General features: G+C 40.9%; 1 pseudogene; it reads right to left on the bottom strand.

Annotated features, from left to right (window-relative positions):
* Nucleotides 1-4,353: 4,353 nt before the first annotated feature.
* Nucleotides 4,354-4,704, bottom strand: LOC122563444 (ferritin heavy chain B pseudogene; annotated as a pseudogene).
* Between the last annotated feature and the right edge of the window lie 7,831 nt (nucleotides 4,705-12,535).

Below are 12,535 nucleotides of genomic sequence, written 5' to 3'. Positions count from 1 at the left end.
GTGCAGGATCAGGCACCTTCCCTGTTAAACCCATCCGAAAGTTTGCAATATCATTAATGTCTATTAACATGATGTTCTGCAATAGTATCCAAGCAGTGCACGAAACAATAGCTAAATATTATACTTGCAGCTGCTTTGATTTTAAAATAAATGGAGATGTGAAGCAAATTAATTAACGAGAGGCACCAATGTTGAGGAATAAAATAGTTTCGCATCCGATATCCGTACCAAACCCTTGCAGGTCTGCTGTGAATGAGTTGCATAAGTGAAAGGCTATGTGTATAAGAAAGGTACAAGGTACACGCTATTCCACTGCTTTCATCTAGTAACTGTTTGATTTGGTTCTGCATGAAAATCTGTGAAAGAGAATGCTGCTCTCTGCTCACTGTGTATATGCTGCACTCACAGCTGACCTCTTCAAAATACACCATGAGGTTTGCAGAGTCACAGAGCCATAGAAATGGACAGCATGAACACAGATCCTTCAGTCCAACACATCCATGCCGACCAGATATTCTGAATTAATCGAGTCCTATTTTTCAGCATTTGGCCCATATCCCTCCAAACCCTTCTTATTCATTTACCCATCCAAATTTTAAATGACATAATTGAGTGCACTTCCACCACCTCCACTGGCAGTTCATTCCATACATACACCACTCTCTGTGTGAAAACGATGCCCCTAAGGTCCCTTTTAAATCTTTCCCCTCTCACATTAAACCTATGCCCTCTAGTTTTGGACTCTTCCACCCCAGAGAAAAGACCTTGACTATTCACCCCATCCATGCCCCTCATGATTTTATAAGTTGCTATAAGGTCACCCCTCAGCCTCTGACACTTCAAGGAAAATAGCCCCAATTAAGCCTCTTTCTATACTCAAAATGTCCAACTCCCAGCAACATCCTTGTAAATCTTTTCTGAACCTTTTCAAATTTCACACCATCTTTTCTATAGTAGGGAGACCAGAATTGAAGACAGTATTCCAAACAGCCACAACTGCTATATATATCTTCTGCTGAAATCTTTATCAAGGGGACAGCAGGGTAGGACAGATAGCTTTGATTGTGTACATCTATCTATCTAGCCTTTGAATGGAGACATACCAAAGTCATTGTAAAATGGCAAGGTCCTACCTCCCCCTAGAATTGTGGAAACTCAAGTATGTGATGTTGCTGCTCAGAAATGGACTGAGGTCTCTTATTGAAACAAAGACAGAGAATACTGGAGAAACTCAGTGGGTCTGGCAGTATCCGTAGAGAGAGAAACAATATTGACATTTTGAGTCAACTATTCTGAAATTCTGAGGAAGAGTCATTCCAGGCTTGAAACGTTGTTTGATTTACCACCTACTGCTTCAATGAATCCAGTGACATGGAAACTCAAATTCTTGACAGTCCCAGACCTAGCTACTTCCTGTCCAGGAGGCTATCCTGAAGACTTGGCTTGAGAAGTCTGAAAGGTTTCTCAGAATGCTTCCCAACTGAAGGCAAGATGCTGAAAGCAAAGCTCCCTGGACAAGTCGTGTGGCATAGTCACATGACACAGGTGCCCAGGTAAATGTAAGGGCACTTTGGGCAGAAGCACACTTTTCTACCACCTCTTAATTTACGAAGACAAACAACTTTACTCTGTGCAACCAGAAATCTCAAGCTGCCAACAAGTCACAGGGAGATATGGCAAACGTCAGACAGATCTGAATGGTCGCTCACAGCAAACAAATGCAGTGAGAAAGCCTGGAAACAGGGTCTATTTTATAAAAGGATTGAATGTCAATACATGATCAGCATCTAACAATTGATTGATGACTTTAGATAATTAAGTTCAATAAATTAATTGAGCTCATGAAGATTTTCATGAAATTACATTTTGCGTCTTTTTCTGGTATGGACCTGGATACAGCATAGCATTCTGCATGCTTCAGGCAAGAACAATCCTCGGGTCTACTTGAGCCAATGTATCCTATTCAGTGCTGGAGTCATCAGCACATCTAATGAACCAACTGGTGCCTGAGTTTAACCCAGAGTAATCTGAAGTGTCACTAATGATGACATTACAATTAGGGATGTTAGTGTTAGATCATGCATCCTGAAAGCCCATACAATCTGTTTCATGCTTGTTTCATAAATGATTCACCCTGTTTACCCCCAGATTACCTGTCATTTATTTCATTGATGTTTCTGAGCATTTGAGTTGTATCAGTTGGCTGTTCATTTGCTACATTTCAACAATAACAATGATAATTTCATTAGCTATGCAGTACTTTTAGATGTGTGGTCATGAAAGAGCTTGGGCAATAGAAACTTCTTTTTCTCGATTGTCTCCTATAAAATCTAAAATGCCCAAAGTTCTCAAATCTCTACAGAAAGCTCAGTCCTCTGCTACTTCTTGTAGGGCTGCTCTCTCATTAGAGAGAGAGAGAGAAGTGGTGGTGCTTTAATCTGAGGGTCATCCCAAGGACAGGTCAAACTTTTAATTCTGAACTGTGTTTTAAATAAAAAGAATAAAAATAAAAAGTCAAGAAATGACTGTAGATATAAATTCAGTGACTGTCTGTTATATCTGGCCCATGGAATGTCACAGCTGCATGGATTTAGGCAAATTTCAAACAAAAAAGTAAAAACAAAGATAACGAGAGGTTGACTACCCACCTCCCTCTCAGTAGGAAGCTATCTCCTGCAGACTTGTTTGTATTTTACTTTCTTGGACAAATACAAACATTAGGTTATATGTGACCTTCAGCCCTGGTCTGTCTGTGTTATTGGTCTGATTTCCAGTGTGTTGACTTGAGTTCTATGAAGATCAAAGCTTTGAGAACAGCCCATAACCACTCCTACACTGCAAGGACAATAAATTACTCTCTTATTCTGAGTACTATTAGGCATCCACTGTCTAAAGGAACAGGATAAAGGCATTTTAAACAATCTGCAAAGCTAATAATCTCAGAATTAATTGTTCAGTTACTAACATCAATCCTACTTTTTGCATCCAATGTAACAAAGACAACATTGCACCATCTACTCTTCATAAACAACTCTGAGATTGGTCCATGTTTTTTAAAATGTTCATCTTGAAATCCTATCTGTTTTTAATAGAGCATATGTGTGCAGTGTTATTGTTTCTCCTCCTGTTTTGTAACTAATAAACTCACTCTTGTAAACTCAAGAAAGCCTGGTTTAATTGGTTCCTTTGAAAATATAAATTAATTTGGACTGAGGGAATGGTGGCTGGTAAGTGAAGAAGGGGAGCCACTTCATCCTTGCTCAACAGGGAGCTTAATGACTTGGCTATCCCTTCTGGAACCATAATATATTGGAAATCTCTCCCAGGAACTGGTCATAACAGCAGTCAGTTAATATGAAATAAAATCACTGGCATCCAGTGTTATTACCTTATGTTTCCTAGCAGCTAATGTTTATGGTATAATTGCAAATTACTCTAAATTTTGTCTCTTCAACAACAGTTAGACATGTGAAACTAAGTGAAATTAGAAAAGAAAAATATTTATGCACAATCTTTTTTCTGCTGAGATGATTTTCACAATCTCTGTTGTTCAGATATTTTCGAACAAAAATATTGACGTTGGATGCAAGTTTGAGGTTATCTTCATGGTTTCTAAACATAGTGGGACTGCAATTCCTATTGTGTGATAACTTTATTCAAAAATCAATTTAAATTTATTAGGCTAATGACTGTGAAAATATGGTGCTCAAAAATTTCACATCAATTTATTAACAAGCATGCTAAAAATATCACACGAAGAACTATCGACCCAAGTCTGTATTTTTACGCTAACAGGATTACAGTTTCATTGCATACTTTAAATATGCTCTGTTTATTAAACAAAATTAATTCACACTTTGGAATTAATAAATAACATATTATTTGATTAGATTCCCTACAGTGTGGAAACAGGCTGTACAGCCTAACAAGTCCACACCGACCCTCTGAAGAGAAACCCACCCCCCTATATTTACCCCTGACTAATCCACCTAACAGTATAGGCAATTTAGCATGGCCAATTCACCTAACCTGCACATTTTTGGACTGTGGGAGGAAACCGGAGCAAACCCTCTCAGACACTGGGAGAACATGCAAACTCTACACAAACAGTTGCCCAAGGCTGGAATTGAACCCGGGTCCCTGGTGCTGTGAGACAGCAGTGCTAGCCACTGTGCCATCCCTTTTTGTTAATTTTTAGATTTACTCAAATTCACAAAGTTAAGACCCCATGTAAAAAGATAGTACCAAAAACCCGATTCCATTCAAAGAAGTAGACAAAAACATTCACTTGTGAAAAGAATGTGATTTGTAGGTGGTCTTAGAGGCAGACTGATTTTCAAGTGATGGATCTTTTTAGCTGCTGCTCTCTCCCAGGGTGTGCTTGTCACACAGGTACTCTGCCATGCCATTCTGGGGAGCTCCTATACAGGCCAGGTTGGTGATGAAATCATCAACCTTCTTGATAGCCTGGACTTGTTCATCCAAATAGAGAATTTCCAGGAAGTCACACATATGAGGATTGACCTTGTCAGAAGCTAGTTTGTGCAGCTCCAGCAGAGACTGATTCGCAGTCTTTTCCAGATGGAGGGCATACCTCATGGCTTCCAGAGTATTGCTCCATTCAAGACGATCAGGTTTCGCGACATCCTGAAGGATCGCACGGCCCCTTCGTTGATTTTGAAACTTCATCAGTTTCTCTGCATGTTCCCTTCCTCATGGGACTGATGCTGGAAAAAATTGGCAACATGCTTCAGGGCAACATCATCCCAGTCAAAGAAGGCATACATAGACATGTAGACATAAGAAGCATAGAGCTCCATGTTAATCTGGCGATTAATTACCGCATCGCAATCCTGGTAGTAATTCTGGCGAACCTGGGAACCCATTCTCTGATCTTGTTGCAGTTGTCCAAAGGAAAAGCGTTAAAAAGAAGTTTCTTGAAAAATATATGATCTTCTCTCAGATTGCAGGATCAAATTACAAAATCTATAATTGCACTTGCATGAAATCTTGCTTGGTCTTTTACTCCAGGCAGAGTGATAACTTGTTTGGGCAATGTATTTTGGCTTTTACAGCAGTACTTTTACTCAGATCTTTGGTTTACAGAACAATACAGGGAACTTGATGAATAACAGGATACAATGTACACAGGCATGCACATAGGTACTGTAAGGAGGTTGACTTTATCACAGCCTGCAATTGTGTGCATGGAAAGAGGGAAAGCGTTGATGGTGTCTCTGTATGTAAGAAGACAAATGGCACATTTTAAGTTTGGCATTACCATAATTGTTAACTGTTCTCATCCAGGAATCAGGTTGATTCTGTTTAAGTCTCTGTGTGGGAAGCAACACTGGAGATCGGTGAAGCTAATTTTCCCCTGGAAAAGAACACAAATCCTTGACGATTTATGTTACTGTTTCTGAGCTTTTCCAGAGGTCTCCAAATAAAATAGATATGATTCATAGGAAGTGGGAATAAATCCTCACATTTACAAAAAAAAAATCCACTCAGCAGATAGTTAGGCAACTAAACTGGAGATTTTTCATCTATCTTGTCATTTCCTATCTAGACCTTCACCTTCTTAAAACAAGACTTCAGATAGATAAGAGTTCATTGTTCAATGCCATCAATAATCCAACCTATTTTCATTTTAGTCACATTGCCTGACTTGCATAGAATCCCCACAGTGTGGAAACATGCCACTCGGCCCATCGAGTCCACACCGATACCCCAAAGAGCATCCCACTCAGGCCCACCCCATCCCTGCAACCCCACATTTGCTGATCCACCTAACCTGCAGATCTTTGGACTGTGGGAGGAAACTGGAGCACCTGGAGGGGACCCACCCAGAGACAGGGAGAACATGCAAACTCTAGACAAATTCCCAAGGCTGGAATCAAACCCGGGTCCCTGGTACTGTGAGGCAGCAATGCTAACCACTGAACCATGTGCTGCTCTGTCTCAACTCATCAACTGCTGAAACCATTATTTGTGCCTTGCAATTCCAATGAACCCATGACTGGTTTCCCACATTTTACCCTCTTTAAAACTGAGGTCATCTGAAACGCAGTACTGAGGGTGGTAGAGCATGAGCCTTGGTGGGAGATAGAGTGAGTGTGAGGTATTGAAGAGGATATAGTGACACTTATGCTGGTAGAGTGGAGAGTGTCATTGACCTTCATGCTATATTACTGGATATTCCTCCAGATGGCTGAGACTGCATTGACCTGGGTGGCAACTTCAGGTCAGGTTGGCATGTTCTGGGCAGTTCCAGACTGACAATGATTGTTCAGCTGCACAATGGATTCTTAAAGATAGCGCAAGTGATGCCTGTGAATTCTGGGGTGCCCGCTGAGTGTTGAGTTGTTCTGGGAACAGTGCGTGGCAAGATGGAGTGGAATTTAGGTGTGTGGGTTATGGGACCGTCGGAGTGGGGTTATCTATTTTTGAGGCATGTTTGGTGAAAAACTCACTAAATTTCTCAGAGACAAACCCTCCAAAAAATGTGATGCAACTCAGACATAGCCAAAAAGAAATTAAATTCAACCCCTAATCATGTGCAACTAGCATTACCCTCCTGAGCTTCATTGAAGCCAAAATTTTATGAGAAAATTGGCTAAGGTCAATTTTGCTGAGTTTCATGGAGGGTTTCTTTCTATGAATCTTATTGGGTTTTCTCATATTATCCTCTCAAACCCACCTCTTATGGTGCTCCACCTGGATTCTGCCACTCACCAAAGGTATAGGGAACTGGTCACTAATGGGCCCTTCTGGGATTCCGTTGACATCTCCATCTTTAAAGGACAGCTGTAAACCCAGCCAGTGTCTGGCAGCTGGAGCAGCCCTGCATAGTTACCTGTCAATTGCTCCAGACACATTGTGCAGAGGGAAATTGGCACCTTTTGCCTATAAAGTGTGCCCTGAGATATTGTTGTCTGGTGGCCAAGATGGTGGAATGGAGAAACAAGCAGCGAGCAGGAGTCATCTGGTGCTGCTCTGACTTTTCAAGCTGGGGATCGTCACCCTCTAGTTTCTCTTCAATGAGTGGGAGAATGGGGCAAGATGACATGACAATAATGTTAATATGTGTTAATGCATGCACCTAGACCTCTCACCATTCACTTGCAAGGATCTCATCTCGTCATTCACCACTTGGTTGGAAAATGAGGCATTTTCCTCTCGGTGTCAGGGAACTCCTCACTCACCATCTCACGTGGTTCTTTGAACTTTCTTACCATTGTCCATTTTGTTCAGGGTTTGGGAAGAGTCTATCGGAATTGCAAAACCTAATGGTCAGCAATTCTGTCTAATGCTTCTCCAATTCTCTTCTCAATGTTTCTGCTACCACCATCCTGAATTATTATGAATTAATAAGTATTATTCACAGGCACCAATAAGGAAGGATAATTTGTTTATCAGAAGCACCTTCAACATAATCAGCAAGAAAGAAGTCAGATTAAATAGATGGCTAGGTTGAAAAAAAAGTTGCCTTGTTAAATATGGGCAAAGAACATTGAATAATCATTTTAAGAATCTCCTTATGATTGTATAAATTAGGGACAAAAGCTGTGCAATATTTTGTCTGCTCTGTTGCTGTGATAATTATGTCAACGCTGAGAATGTCATGAAGGGTCTCTAACCATCTGCCGCTAAAGCACAGTTACTTTCTAATTATGAATACTGGCATCTTGTGTTCCCTGTGTTGTCCAAATTGATTTTGAAGGATATTAGCATTTCATATTAGTGTCTAGCTTCCCAAAATCCCAACCCTGGTGATATTACCATCAAAGCTCAAATGCTATATTGCTGTGCTTTTGTTTTAACAATCAAGGCCTTGGACGGTAATGAGCATTTTATCACACAGAATGCCGTACAGTTGTTTGAACGATGAGCTAACAAAAGCATTAGAATTAAAAGCTTAGGAGATTAAAAAAGGTATATCTAGGTTTAATAATTTTGACACTATTTTGTGAAATTGCTTTGCTATACTCACATGTCAATTGTGCAAAGGCAGCCAAGTAATTTTCTGGCATTGTCTCAGAATGTAATGAAACCCAGGGCAGTTTCAAAAGAATAATATTTTAGTTAATTCGCTCTTTGTGTGCATGTGCTCATCAAAGGTAGAATTGATAGCTCATGAAGGGAGACCATTTTGTTTCCAGTTTCACATTTAGAGACTATCACATGATCTCATGCAACTGTGATGATGTCAGGTGTGAGCAAGATATTCCCTCTGAGTGACACAGAAGTGATGTCTCCAGTCCACAGGCTTCAGAGTGGAGGTGTCACTCTCCCAGCTGGCCTTGAGCAAGCCTTGAGATGACATGTGATCATGACACAGGTTTGTGACAGACAATGCTTCATCAAACACAAGTGGGGATGTTGCTGATTGGACCAGTCACAAGTTCAATTTGCCACTCCTCATATAATGAAGCAGTCCATGCCCACATGAAGAAAGATCTGGACAACATTCAAGCATAACAAGTGATATATGTGCCAGCCAATGGCCATCTCCAAAGAGAGGGTGTTTAATTCCATTCCTTTAGTATTCATATGAGCACTGAATCCTCCATTATCATCTACTTGCCATTATGGACCAGACATTTAACTGGGCCAACTGTGTAAGTATTGAGTCAGTGGTGAGATATTCTGTGGCAATTAACTAACCTCCTGAATCCCCAAAGTCATTCAACCATTTCGAATGCACAAGTCAGCTCCAGCAAAACTCAAAGTGCTTGATTCTTCCATGACAAAATAGCCTCCTTGATTAGATCTCCATTCACTACCTTAAATGTTCATTCTCTCCACCACTGATGCACAATGACAGTAGTGTGTGTAGTTTACAAGACAGAATATTAGAATTCATTAAGGTTCCTTTTGACAGTATCTTACAAACCTGTAAACTCAACCAGCTGGAAGGACTAGGTCAGTGGTTGGTAGGGTATATCATTAGGCGAAAGTGAGGAGTGCAGATGCTGGAGATTAGAGTCGAGAATGTGGTGCTGGAAACGCACTGCTGGTCAGGCAGCATCCGAGGAGCAGGAAAATTGATATTTTGGGCAAAAGCCCTTCAACATGATTGAGGAATCCTAATGAAGGGCTTTTGCCTGAAATGTCGATTTTCCTACTCCTCGGATGTTGCCTGACCCAGGGGATATTTTCATACCATTATATAGGAATTCCCTCCCTAATAGCATTGTGGATCAACCACAGTAGGTGGACTGCAAGTGTTCAAGAAGGGTAACTAGGGATGGGCAATAAATGCTGGCCCAGCCAGCAATGCCCCCATCCCACAAATAAATAAACAGAAGCAAAAATGGGTTCACCTCTAAGTCACACAACATTTATGGTTTGGAAATATATTGTTGTTTCCTCTTGTCAAAACCCTGTAACTCCTAGCGTATAGCACTATTTATATACTTACATCAGTTGGATCACAGCACTTTAAAAGGTTGGCCCACCATTTCCTCAATAACAATTATGGATAGGCAATCGATGCTGACCTTGTCCAAAACACATTGTTAAATAAAAATGTGACACAGTTCTGTCTGTGTTCCGATGATCAAGGGATAGTTCATCATACGGCACGGTGGCTCAGTGGTTACCATTGCTGCCTCACAGCGCCAGGGACATGAGTTCTATTCTTGCCTCAGGCGACTGTGGAGTTTGCACATTCTCCCCGCGCCTGCTTGCATTTGCTCTGGTTTCCTCCCACAATCCAAAGATGTGAATTGGCCATGCTAAATTGCCCAGAGTGTTCAGGGATGTGTAGGTTAGGTGCATTAGTCAGGGGTAAATGTAAAATACTAGGGGAATGAGTTACTCTTTGGAGGGAGAAAGTGAGGACTGCAGATGCTGGAGATCAGAGCTGAAAAATGTGTTGCTGGAAAAGCTCAGCAGATCAGGCAGCATCCAAGGAGCAGGAGAATTGACGTTTCGGGCATAAGCCCTTCTTCAGGAATGCCCGAAACGTCGATTCTCCTGCTCCTTGGATGCTGCCTGACCTGCTGCGCTTTTCCAGTAACACATTTTTCTACTCTTTGGAGGGTCCGTGTGGACCTGTTGAGCCAAATGGCCTGTTTCCATACTGTAGGGATTATATGATCACTCTGTGGATGACTCCCGCATCATTATATTTCCATCATGGAATACAAAGTAAAACAATACTGGGTATTTCCCTACAGAAAGGAAAATAATGGCAATTTTGTATTTGCATTATATCACGAAGACAATAAAATAGCTCAAGGGGATCGTAGGAGCATTGTTAAGCAAAATCCGACTCTGTACCACAAAAGACTTGCAGAATCATCACCATAGTTACATTGCTTTACACAATTGTAATCTAAAGTCACTAGAAAACACATGCAATCACTTTGCTGTTCTTTCATGTGATCGCTGCCAAGCTCTAAATTTCACCACTTACTCCCCACAGATAGATCTCATAGTGACTACCAGCTATGGAACTAAAATAAAGAAAAACTGAATTAAGATATAAAGCTATGATTTAAATCTAGTCTAATCCATTTCTCACCTGCACAATAAATAAAATCTAATGACAAATAAACAGTGAACTAACATGAAGACACTAAAGATCATGATGTAGGTTTGCTTGCTGAGCCGGAAGGTTTGGTTTCAGACGTTTTGTCACCATACCAGGTAACATTTTCAGTGAAGCTTCATCTGGAGGCTCACTGATGATGTTAACTATTATGGTGACGAAACGTCTGAAACTGAACCTTCCAGCTCAGCGGGCAAACCTACATCCAGAACCTCAACCTGTGCTATACATCTTCTCAAGACTCACTAATGCTAAAGATCAATACATTTTATGCTCTTCTTTGTATCATTTTCTGTAATTTTGTGTTTACCTTTTATTTGGAAAACTGGTTGATTGCAAAATCTCACTTCAATTTGACCTGTGTTTGCAACACCAACTGATTTTACAATAATAAAACAAACCTTTGATGAATGAATAAGAAAGAAGGGTTCAAAGCTTGATCACAGAAGCAAATTCTGAGGAACTTTACTAAGGAGGAAGAGGTGGAGAAGTTTATGAAGAGAACTATGTGATACAATCCCAATCAGTGGGGTGCGTGGTTGGAAGGTGTATTGGCTGGTTGTGGTGGTCCCATGCATCTGCTGTCCTTATTCTTCTAGGTGGTAGAGACATTTCTATATTGCACCAATCCATGCTGCAGGACCTTGAGACTTTGACCTGTTCTTATAGCCACTATATTAACAAGTCTGGTCCCATTCAGTTCTGGCTGATGGTAATCCTAGGATGTTGATTGTAGAGTATTCAGCAATGGTAAATCTCTGTCAAACATAGGTGATTAGATTCTCTGCTGGATTAGATGAGCTGTTGCCTCGCACTTCTGTGGTATGAGGCTCACTTGCCACTTATCAACCACAGCCTGTATTTCAAGGTCTTGATGCATTTGGACACAGACTGCTTCAATATCTCTAAAGCTGTGATTGACACTGAATAGTGTGCAATCATTAGCTAACATCCCCACTTCTGAATTATATTAGAGGATAGGTTATTGATGAAGTAGCTGAAGATTGGTGGAATATTATTCTAAGGAACTCATATGCAGACATGCCGTGAAACTGAGATGACTGACCACCAACAATCACAACCACAACCACCTTCCTTTGCACCAGGTGTGACAGTCTTCCCCTTGATGTCTCAATTTTGCCAGGACTCCTCAGTGTTACACTTGGTTAAATGCTGCCTTAATGGCAAGGATACCTGAAGGAAAATGGTGCCTGTTTGTCTTTTGTCCAATAAATTCTGAACAGACATGTGGCCATACAAACACAGCTTACAGGGAACATTATGGCTGGAGGCGATGATGGAGACAGGGAAGAGTCAAACGATGGAAGAATTGATAACAACGAAGAGAATATTAACAGGTGACAGTGTTTAGCTCGGTAGGTCAGGGAGTATTGAGGTTACAGGTGAATGGGACTATTGCAAGCTAGCATGAGACAATTCTGACTAACTTCAATTTATGCAGGGTTGAATGCAGCACAGCAGTCAAGGGTGCTATGGCATTGTTAAGTCAGAACAGAGCTTAGAGAGGGTTTGAGCAAAAAGAAAGCTTAGGCTGAACAGAATCTGGAGATACTCTGGCTCTGAGCAAATAGGTAACAAATGGAACCAGCTGAGTACAATCTCATATAACTAGATGACAGTGAAGGTAGATTGTGTAGTCAAACATATCAAAAGCTGCAGACAGGCCTAGACAAATGTGGAGTAAGAATTTACTTCCGTCACAGCTGCACAGGATTTTATTTGTGATTTTGACAAAAGCCGTTTCAGGACTGCGGCAGGGTGCAAACCAAGTTGAGGAGATTCGGTCATGGAGTTCTGGGTCATAAAAGAGAAACAATTAAAAATAACCACCCTACTCATCCCTTTCCAGTGCTGTTTTATGACCAGAAATCAGCCAACAATTCATGTCAGTGTTCTGTCAGTTGGGGACTGATGTGAAAACGTAAGTAACGAGCATTAAGTGAACATGAGGTTAAG

Source organism: Chiloscyllium plagiosum, unplaced genomic scaffold (genome assembly GCF_037043375.1).
Source record: "Chiloscyllium plagiosum isolate Xiang-an unplaced genomic scaffold, Cpla_swu_hap1 HiC_scaffold_30, whole genome shotgun sequence".
Lineage (NCBI taxonomy): Eukaryota > Metazoa > Chordata > Chondrichthyes > Orectolobiformes > Hemiscylliidae > Chiloscyllium > Chiloscyllium plagiosum.
The sequence above is the reverse complement of the archived record's forward strand: the minus strand, read 5'-3'. Positions and strand labels throughout refer to the sequence as shown.